The sequence below is a fragment of the Dipodomys ordii genome, unplaced genomic scaffold (assembly GCF_000151885.1).
Source record: "Dipodomys ordii isolate 6190 unplaced genomic scaffold, Dord_2.0 Scaffold94, whole genome shotgun sequence".
Classification (NCBI taxonomy): domain Eukaryota; kingdom Metazoa; phylum Chordata; class Mammalia; order Rodentia; family Heteromyidae; genus Dipodomys; species Dipodomys ordii.
This window is the reverse complement of record NW_012267310.1, coordinates 1,345,967-1,355,123: the sequence shown is the minus strand read 5'-3', so window position 1 is coordinate 1,355,123 and position 9,157 is coordinate 1,345,967.

Below are 9,157 nucleotides of genomic sequence, written 5' to 3'. Positions count from 1 at the left end.
CTGTAACCCTAGCTACTCAGAAGGCTGAGATCTGAAGATCATGTTTCAAAGCCAGCCTAGGCAAGAAAGTCTGTGAGATTCTTATCTCCAATATACCACTAGAAAACCAGAAGTGGTGCTGTGGCTCAAGCGGTAGAGCACTCGCCTTGAACTGAAGAGCACAGGGACAGCGCCCAAGCCCAGAGTTCAAGCCCCAGGACCGACCAAAAACCCAAAAAGGAAGCGATGAAGATAGCCCTAACTGTCTGATGCTAGAGACTTGAGTTTACTGAACAATCCCAAGGGCTTCACTAATTAGATTTTCATAGTCCCTAATTATCCAGACAATGGATAATATTATAGCAGTAACAATCCCCCCCATCCCTGCTTTCCCATTTTAGACATATAGGAAAGGATTGTAGATCCTGTAGAAGCATGAGGGAGATGTACTATCAATCGTTTTCATAAACGAGAAGTGAGACATGTGTACAGGATACTGCAGCCAGATTTCCCTCTCAGGGAATAATCTCATCCAAGTTGAGGCATGTCAGTCCAGTGATAAATAAAGCAACGTGAGACCTTGTTCCTTAGCCTTCATTGCAACTCCTTATGCCTAATTTGTTCCATTTGGCATGTACTTACTAAATGCCTATTTTGTGTAAAATTCCAAGTTAAGTACTCTGAAAAATACAGGAAGATTTGGTATAATGAAAATCCATCAAGACTTCATAGCACTCTAAAGTTTACAAAATGTCATACACATGACACATTCTAAATTCAATGCTTCAAGAGAGTCCTGTTCAATTTGTTCATCTGCCAATACATTTGCAAAGGTACCCAGTCTTCCTTCTCCTTCTCTTTGTTATTGTGACAGCAAATGTTAACACTTTAGATTCCACATTGATTAGATTCCTTATAGGAAATCATTATGATTTTTCCCCCCTGGGAATAATTGAAGAAGTTCTAGAAAGATCTCACCACCCCAAACACCTACCTTCCTCCCCCACATCCGAAATTCCAACATTCAAGATTCTTCCTCTCCTGGTATCCTTCTGGGAGGAGTAAAAGAAAATTCTCCGAAGTTAATGAATTTATCAGCTGCTTCTTTACTCCTAGAAGCATGGGAGCACAACAGGAACCAGGCACATTTGGAAGAAGATGTAGAAAGCAAGTCTGGGGATCCTGGAAAACAACTCTTCCCACCTCCATAGCTCACTTAAGGCCAACGCTCCATTTCTGCTTTGGGAAAAGTAATAATACACTCCAATGTCTGAAACCAGGCTTACCTCCATTTCTGCCTCAATGAGCTCCTTTAGTCTGCTTTCACTTACTTGACATTGTTTATATAGTTAAACCTTCTGAATTTGGATTGCTTATAAATATCTCCAGCTCTCCTGAGTTTAGGAGGACATGTTTCCCAACAGAGGTCCTATTGGACCTTGGATAGAACAACTCTCCTTCATGCTAGACACTTTTCCTCCTTCGTCTACCTCATCCAATAGCAGTGGTATCGTATCCAGTCAGGTGACCATCAAAACTGCTTCCATACACTCTCAAATGCCCACCGACAGGATAGTGCTGATTGTGGATTATGAATTTCTCATTTTACCTGGACGCCGGTGGCTCATGCCTGTAATCCTAGCTACTAAGGAAGTTGAGATCTGAGGATTGCAGTTCAAAGCCACCTGGGGCAGGAAAGTCCATGAGACCTTTTATTTCCAGTTAAAGACCAGAAAACTAAAAGTGGTGCTGTGGCTCAAGTGGTAGAGCACTAGCCTTGAGCTGAAGAATTCAGAAACCATACCCAGGCCCAGAGTTCAAGCCCCACAACTGACCAAAAAAAAAAAAAATTCTCATGTTATTCCCCAAGCAAGCAAGACACAATCTTGCAGCCATCTTCTTATAGAGGCATTTTGCCAGCTGAACTTTACAGGCAAAAAACCCCAACCGTCTTATTCTGCCACCTTTCCTAACAACGCAAATACTATCCAATCACACCAAACTGCTTCTGCCAGAGACAATAAGCAATAACTCCAAAAACCTCCCCTTCCTCTCTTGTGAGAGCTTAAACATCACACATATTCCTCCCAAACTTTCCCTGAATCCAATTGTTGCCAATCAAATTCAATACTATTTTGAATTTATTTTTGAAAGCTTTGAAGAGGGTTACTACAATAAGGATTTCTGAGAAGTTTCTCAACACAACTTGAACTTGATCTCAGAACAAGGAAATGATGTCTACAAGAGAAAAAAATCAGTATTCCCCCCAGGGGGCGCCATAACCCCTTTCACAAGTCGACCATCTTTTTGTGTGTGTGTGGTTAGGCTGGTCCGCAGCGGAGTTCCATTATCGGATGGTTGTTCAGCAATGAATAAATCTCAAATGCAATCCCCTTAAGACCAACCAGGCCAGCTTTGGTGGCTCCATAGTCCTTTGCACTGGAGTCTCAATCCACCCTTTCCTTTGCATAGTTTGCTTATTCTTGGCTGTGAGAGATTGTAAGATAAACCCAGACAAGCCTGTTTCCAGGCACTGAGTCTCAAGTAACCCAATTCCCCCAGGTACCAAGCATTCCTTTGTAAGCCTTCCCTGAATGTTTTCATCCACACTGACACAGTGTCTACACTCATCTCACCAAGAAATAATCTGAATGCCATTTCTCCAATTCCCCATGGCTTAGCGATGACTTGAAATGTTCCAACTCTAAATTTTGGATCCGGGTCATCAGAGAGTACAAAGATTTGTCCTTGTCTAGTCCGTTTTTTTGGTGCCTTTCCAACTGATACCTTGTTTTGTAATTTCAGAAACAGACTCAGCAATATCCAAAAGAAATAAGTACTGAACCAAAACTGCTTTGTATCTTGTCTACAAAAAATAACTATTCAAGAATGTTCATAAGCCAATGCAGTGACTCATATCTGTAATCCTTACTACTTGGGAGGCTAAGTTCAGGAGGCCAGCTCAGGCCAAAAGTTTATGAGATACTCCATATCAACCAGTTAAAAAGTTGCAACGCATAGAATTGTTCCAGGTCAGTCCAGAAAAATGTGAAACGCAACTGGAAAAATAATAATAGTGCTGCCAGCATGGCACCAGTGTTAGCATGCATGCTTAATGAACATAAAGCCTTGAGTTCAAACTGCAATACTGCCCAAAAACTAAAGAAGAAATTCATAGTAGCTTTACTTATAGGAAACACAATCTAGGGGGAATTTGTCAACAGGAGAATGGGTAAACAAAGTTGTACATCCATCCATGCAGCTGGATACTATCTAGCACTAAAAAGAAACCACTGACACATCTGATATTCATCCATGGAATAGAATGCACTAAACGTGAAAAACCTAGACAAAGGAGAAGTACATGTTTTGATATGAATGATAATGACCAGTGAAACAAATCTATGTCTTCAAAATCAGAATAGAAGTTATCTCTAGGAGAAGGTATTATAGGGAGGGAGCATGAGGAAATATTCCAAGGAGAATGAAATTGTTCTATGTCTTTATTTGGATGGCTTTTATATGAGAGTATAGATTTTTAAAAATATTTCTCATCTTAACCAGTTTAATGGAGAAAAAGTAGCATGTCATCGACTTTTCTTTTTCATTTGCTTCATCTGGGAGACAGATAATGTTGAGAACATTTTCATGTGCTTATTGGTCATTCATCAAATGAGCCTTCTCAAATATTTGAACATTATTAATAAGATCATTTATCTTACTTTTTCTGATTGCTGAAGTTTTGGGTGTGTTCTGGAGAGAAGTCTATCATCAGACATGTGTGTTGTAAACACGTTCTCTCAGTCTGTAACTTGCTTGTTCATTTCCTTAGCCATGTCTTTCAAGGAGCTATACACTTTGATTTTGTGCATTCTTCTGCAGAGAAATTATTGTTTAACTTTAAAAAAATCCAGAGCAAATACAAAATCTTAAGGATAGTTAGAATCCTTGTGAAGCCACTTCTGTCACATTTTGTAAACTTATACTTTGTGCTTTCCTCAAAATTTAATACAAATTAATGGGAATTCTTCCTTCTATACAGCAGGATAGTAGATATGAATTCTATGGTCCAGGACAATATTTAGGAGAATAATAGAATCCCCTAGTAGTGAGGGGGATCTCAGTTCAAAAAAAATTCAGATGAGATAAGGAGATACTTTCTTCCTTATCCTCAAACTCTTGCCAGGAATCTTTGAAATAAGCCTGTAGCTCTAAAATGACTGTTGGAGCAATATTTGCCCTATGCCCCAAGTCTCTTCCTTCTCAAATTCAGTCTTTGGCCATGTGAATAATTTATGACAGTCTTGTTCAGAAGACAAACACATAGTCTCTACTTGATTGAGTACCCCTTTCAGTCTTTCAAAATGCAATAAAGCAATTTGGTGATCTAAAATTATTTTCCCAAGCAAGCATTTAATTACTGTACAATTACCCAGACTGAACTGTTACTTGCTAACTCTATAGCAATAATAATTCTAAAATATAGAAACTGTTTAGAGAACCACATTCCAGTTGTACACAACAGCACAGTAGGCTACTTGAATATTTCTAACATTTTTATCACAGTAAAATAGATAAACATTTCAAAGGAAGTGACTGCAGCATTGCTTATGGGATTTGGTTTTTCAACAAGCTAAGAACTTGATGAAAGCGTGATTTATTTTTGCATGTCAGAGTTCAAGGCTACTAGTTGAGCTGAGTAGAAGAAAACCCACATATAAGTCAAGCTGTATTCATATTTTATCAAAATATGAATGTATTAAGCCCATAAGGGGCAACTGTAAAACCTGAAAAGCCTTTAGTTCACACCTGTTTATGGTCCATTAGCATATTCAAATCAAAAGGTTTACCCTTTGAAAGCAATGGGTTTTGTTGTTGTTGTTTTGGTTTTGTTTTTGGAGGAATTAGAATTAGAGATTTTAGATCTACAAGTAGTTCTTTAGGGACAGCCAGAGATACATGTACACTGATTGCTGACTCCATGAGTTCCTTCCTAGGTTTGCAGGAATACTGTTTTAGATAGGGTACTCCAAGAGCAAGCCTTGATTGTTAGATTTGTGTAAAAGTGATTTATCCTTGGCCTGGTGTTGGTGACAGTAATCTTAGCTACTCAGAAGGCTGAGATTTGAGTATTACACTTAGAAGCCCAAGCAAGAAGAGACTCTTATCTCCAGTTAATTACCTAAAAATAGGAAGTGGAGCTGTGGCTCAAAGTGATAGAATGCTAGCCTTGAGAGAAAAAAAAAAGCTCAGGAACAGTGCCCAGGCCCTAAGGTCAAGCTCCATAACCAACAAAAAAAGCAATTTATCATGTTTGAGGATGGGTACCAGAAGGTGAAGGGCAGACAAGGAGAGAATATAAGTGAGTGAATATGGTCAAAGTATTTTGACACATATATGAAAGTAGAATAATGAAAACTGTTGAAATTGTTACAGGAAGGGGGAAAGGGTTGAGGTGGCCTGTCAGAGGGGAAAGGTTTGATTACAATATATTATATGCTTATATGGAAACATCATATAATGAAACCCCTGTATGCAACTAATATATGCTGATAAAAATGAGAAAGCTCCCAGGAAAGAATGGCAAACATAAAAGAGAAGCAGGCAGGAGATGAAAGGGGGGTGTGCAATCAAATGTACAATCTGACATTGGAGATCTCTCAACTCATCTGGAACCTGTGGGAAAGTCCCACCTTGAAGCATGAGAACCCCACTCAGTCATTGGCTAATGGCCCTGAGGTAGAGGTAGGAGGAGAAAAATTCCCTATAACTTTGAGCTCCCTCTTGGGGCCTGAAAGTAGCCCCCACTAGATCCAAGGATGGCCTCTGAAAAAGTTCAGGGCAGTTATATACTAGAAACATTTAACAACTGGATAGAAGCTAGCGGAGAGAGCCTTGATTTGTAGCATGTGGTTATTTCCATAGTATAACTACTGCTACCTTAGTCAGTGTCCTGATGACATCATTGAACATGAAAGGAGGTGCACAGTAACAGCCCTACTATCTAGAATTCCTGTGATGTAAATGCAATAGGCATAACCTCAAGATCACTGATGAGAATTAGCAGTTGGGAGTATTACCTTTTGTGTAATTCATTTTAAGCTTATATAATCAATGCTCACTAGTCACGGTAGTTATGTTCTAAAATGTTTTTGAAAACAATGAATTAATGAAAATTGAATCAATGCTTCTAGAGGAAATGTGAAGTGAGGTTCCTATGAGCTTCGGATTGTGTTATTGCCATAACATGATCAATATATAATCTTGTTTTCTATGTATTTCTATTTGTGTGTATTAGATTAAAAGTATTTATCTACAATTCTAAGACACTTTAATAGGTATGGCTTGCTGATTCCTTAACACAGAACTTGTGGCCAATACTACTATCTGTAATACAGGCCTGAGTAAAGTTTATCTAATCCACATATTTTCTCCGCCAAAGCACATCACAGACTTTCTATACTTAGGAACACTAGACAGCACTTCAGCACTATGCTTGGAGGGGAGGGGGCATTTTAAACAGCAAAATCATTCACAAAAAGCACAAAAATGTGGAAAACCCTGCCACTGACTATAGCACAAAAGAGACATTTGTTTATAGGAGGAGAGCTAAAACAAGACTGCCTTGTTCAATGTCAGCTGGAAATAGGCACATGGGGGCAACTCAAATTTTTCACAACTCCACACATGCCCAAATTCACCAAGGACCACCAGGATTGATTTAGGGATCTATAGATTCATTTTACTGAGTAGGAAAATGCAGAACTATGGAATGTGTGAATTATGAGAGTCAACCATATAATCTTTTAAATAATGGCTATGTTTGATCATCAACCTGCAGAATGCCTGAAAATTTAGCAATCTATTCTTGTGAGCCAGCACAGCATTGACCAGTATGTCTGCTGGTCTTTAAACTCCTATATGAAGAAACCAGCTCGTGTGGCTATTATTCTAGCCCCTACAATGCCTGGCTCATTGCAGGTAACTAGAACATGTTAATGGATGAACAAATGATACCCCTCTTCTTACTATTATGATGAAACAATTTACTTGCCTTGTATGAGTACTTTTTGTAGTGCTGAAGATTAAATACAAGAACTTGAGAATGCTAGGCAAATGTTCTACCCCTGGGCTATATATCTAGCTAGATGAGCATTTGTGCATGTATGCTGGTCCTCGGGCTTGAACTCAATGCCTGAAAGATATCCCTGAGCGTCTTTGCTTAAGGCTACTTCTTTACCATTTAAGCTACAGTTCTGCTTCTGGCTTTTTGGTAGTTAATTAGATATAAGAGTCTCACTGGCTTTTATCGCCCAGGCTGGCTTTGAATCATGATCCTTAGATCTCAACTTCCTGAGTAGCTAGAAGACAAGTCTGTGCCACCAGTATCCAGCTGTATGAGCATTTTTGATGCTTATAAAATACTTTCTTCTTAAGAGGTTGTTTGATTCTCCTTCAAATATTTTTTTAGAAAATACTTTGGTCAACATGTATTTGGGGGGGGGGAGGGAGCTAAGCTTGAGTTTTTATTTTTATTCTTAAAATTTTATTATAAAGGTGATATACAGAAGGGTTAGAGTTACATAAATCAGGTAATGCGTACATTTCTCTTGAACATTTCTCCCTCATTTTCTCCCAGTTTTTCCCCTTCCAACCTCTCTCCTCCCAAGTTGTATAGTTCATTTCCAGCATAATGTCCAGTGAGTATTATTGCTGAATTGATTCACCCTTTGTTTCACCATTTCTGTGCCTCTCTTTCCCCTCCCCAAATCAGATAAATTTACTCCAAGACAAAAGGTACAGAAGTTAAAAACTCAACAAAAGGGGAAAAATAGGGGGGGGGGAAGTATAATAAAAAAACTTCTTGTTTCTGTTTCTTGGAGTTCATTTCGATAAGTATCATTTTAGATTGTCATATGCACATAGCTATTGAGCCTTTGTGATCCTCTCCTAAGAATATCCTCCTTTGGTCTCACTGTGTGAATGTTTAGAGTCCCGTTTCATTTATCATATCCAAGTGTAATTTTTTGTCTTTTACTGTCCATTGGGTTTACTTGTAGATTTGTAGGCACATTCTAATTATTATGAACAAGAAAATAGGGCATTTAGATTTGATTGGTGACTTTTCAAAGAAGATCAAGCCAATTTGGAAAAGAGCTAAAAGTCAATTTAAAAAATCTTCAAGCCAGGTGTCAGTGGCTCACGGGTGTCAGTGGCTCACGCCTGTAATCCTAGCTACTTAGTAGGCTGAGATCTGAGGATCGTGGTTCAAAGCCAGCCCAGGCAGGAAAGTCCGTGAAACTTTTATCTCCAACAAACCACCAGAAAACCAGGCATGGTGCTGTGGCTCGAGTGGTAGAGCGCTCAGTTCAAGACCCACGACCAACAAAAAAACAAAACAAAATAAAACAAAAACACTTCAAATTCCATGTCCTTGCAACACACTATTGAGAACACTGACAGCAAGCACCCTCCCCTTGCATGTGCAGAAGACCCACATTTGCTCCAAGTAAGTCCCTAGTCTACCCAACACACAACAAATCCACGTCCAACTGTCACAGCCCTTCAGTCACTCATGATGCTAAATATGATCTGGACTTTCAAGACTTAAGAGAACTGAAGTGTAAATCATTCCATCACACTTGTCTCTGTAGCATTAGTTTTTAATGAAATGCTCCTTAAATGTTTTAAGTAAACAGCTGAGGTATAATACCATGCTACCTTTGCAATTTCTAGAGTCTCGAATGGCAGAAATATCCGTGCAAACTCCTGGCTATCTCCTAAATCATATTTCTATTAACAGCAACTTCCTGTGCATGTCCACACACCACAAGTTATCTGCTTTTCAACTTTTGCCACTATTTTCTCTTTCACTTACACCTATATCTAACAACAACAAAAAAACCCTGTATTCTCATATTCAGAAACTGACCTCATCCTTAGAGATTCCAGATCGTTAAGTGACCAAAATAATGACTAGTTCATTCATACTCAGCAAATAGCTCAGTGCAAAAACAGAGTCCTGATCTCTCTTCTTCAGGACAACAAGAAAGCACGGACACACTTTGTTTTTTTTTGTTTTGTTTTTTTTTGGGTCCGGTCGTGGGGCCTGAACTCTGGGCCTGGGCACTGTCCCTCAGCTCTTCAGCTCAAGGCTAGCACTCTACCACTTGAGCCA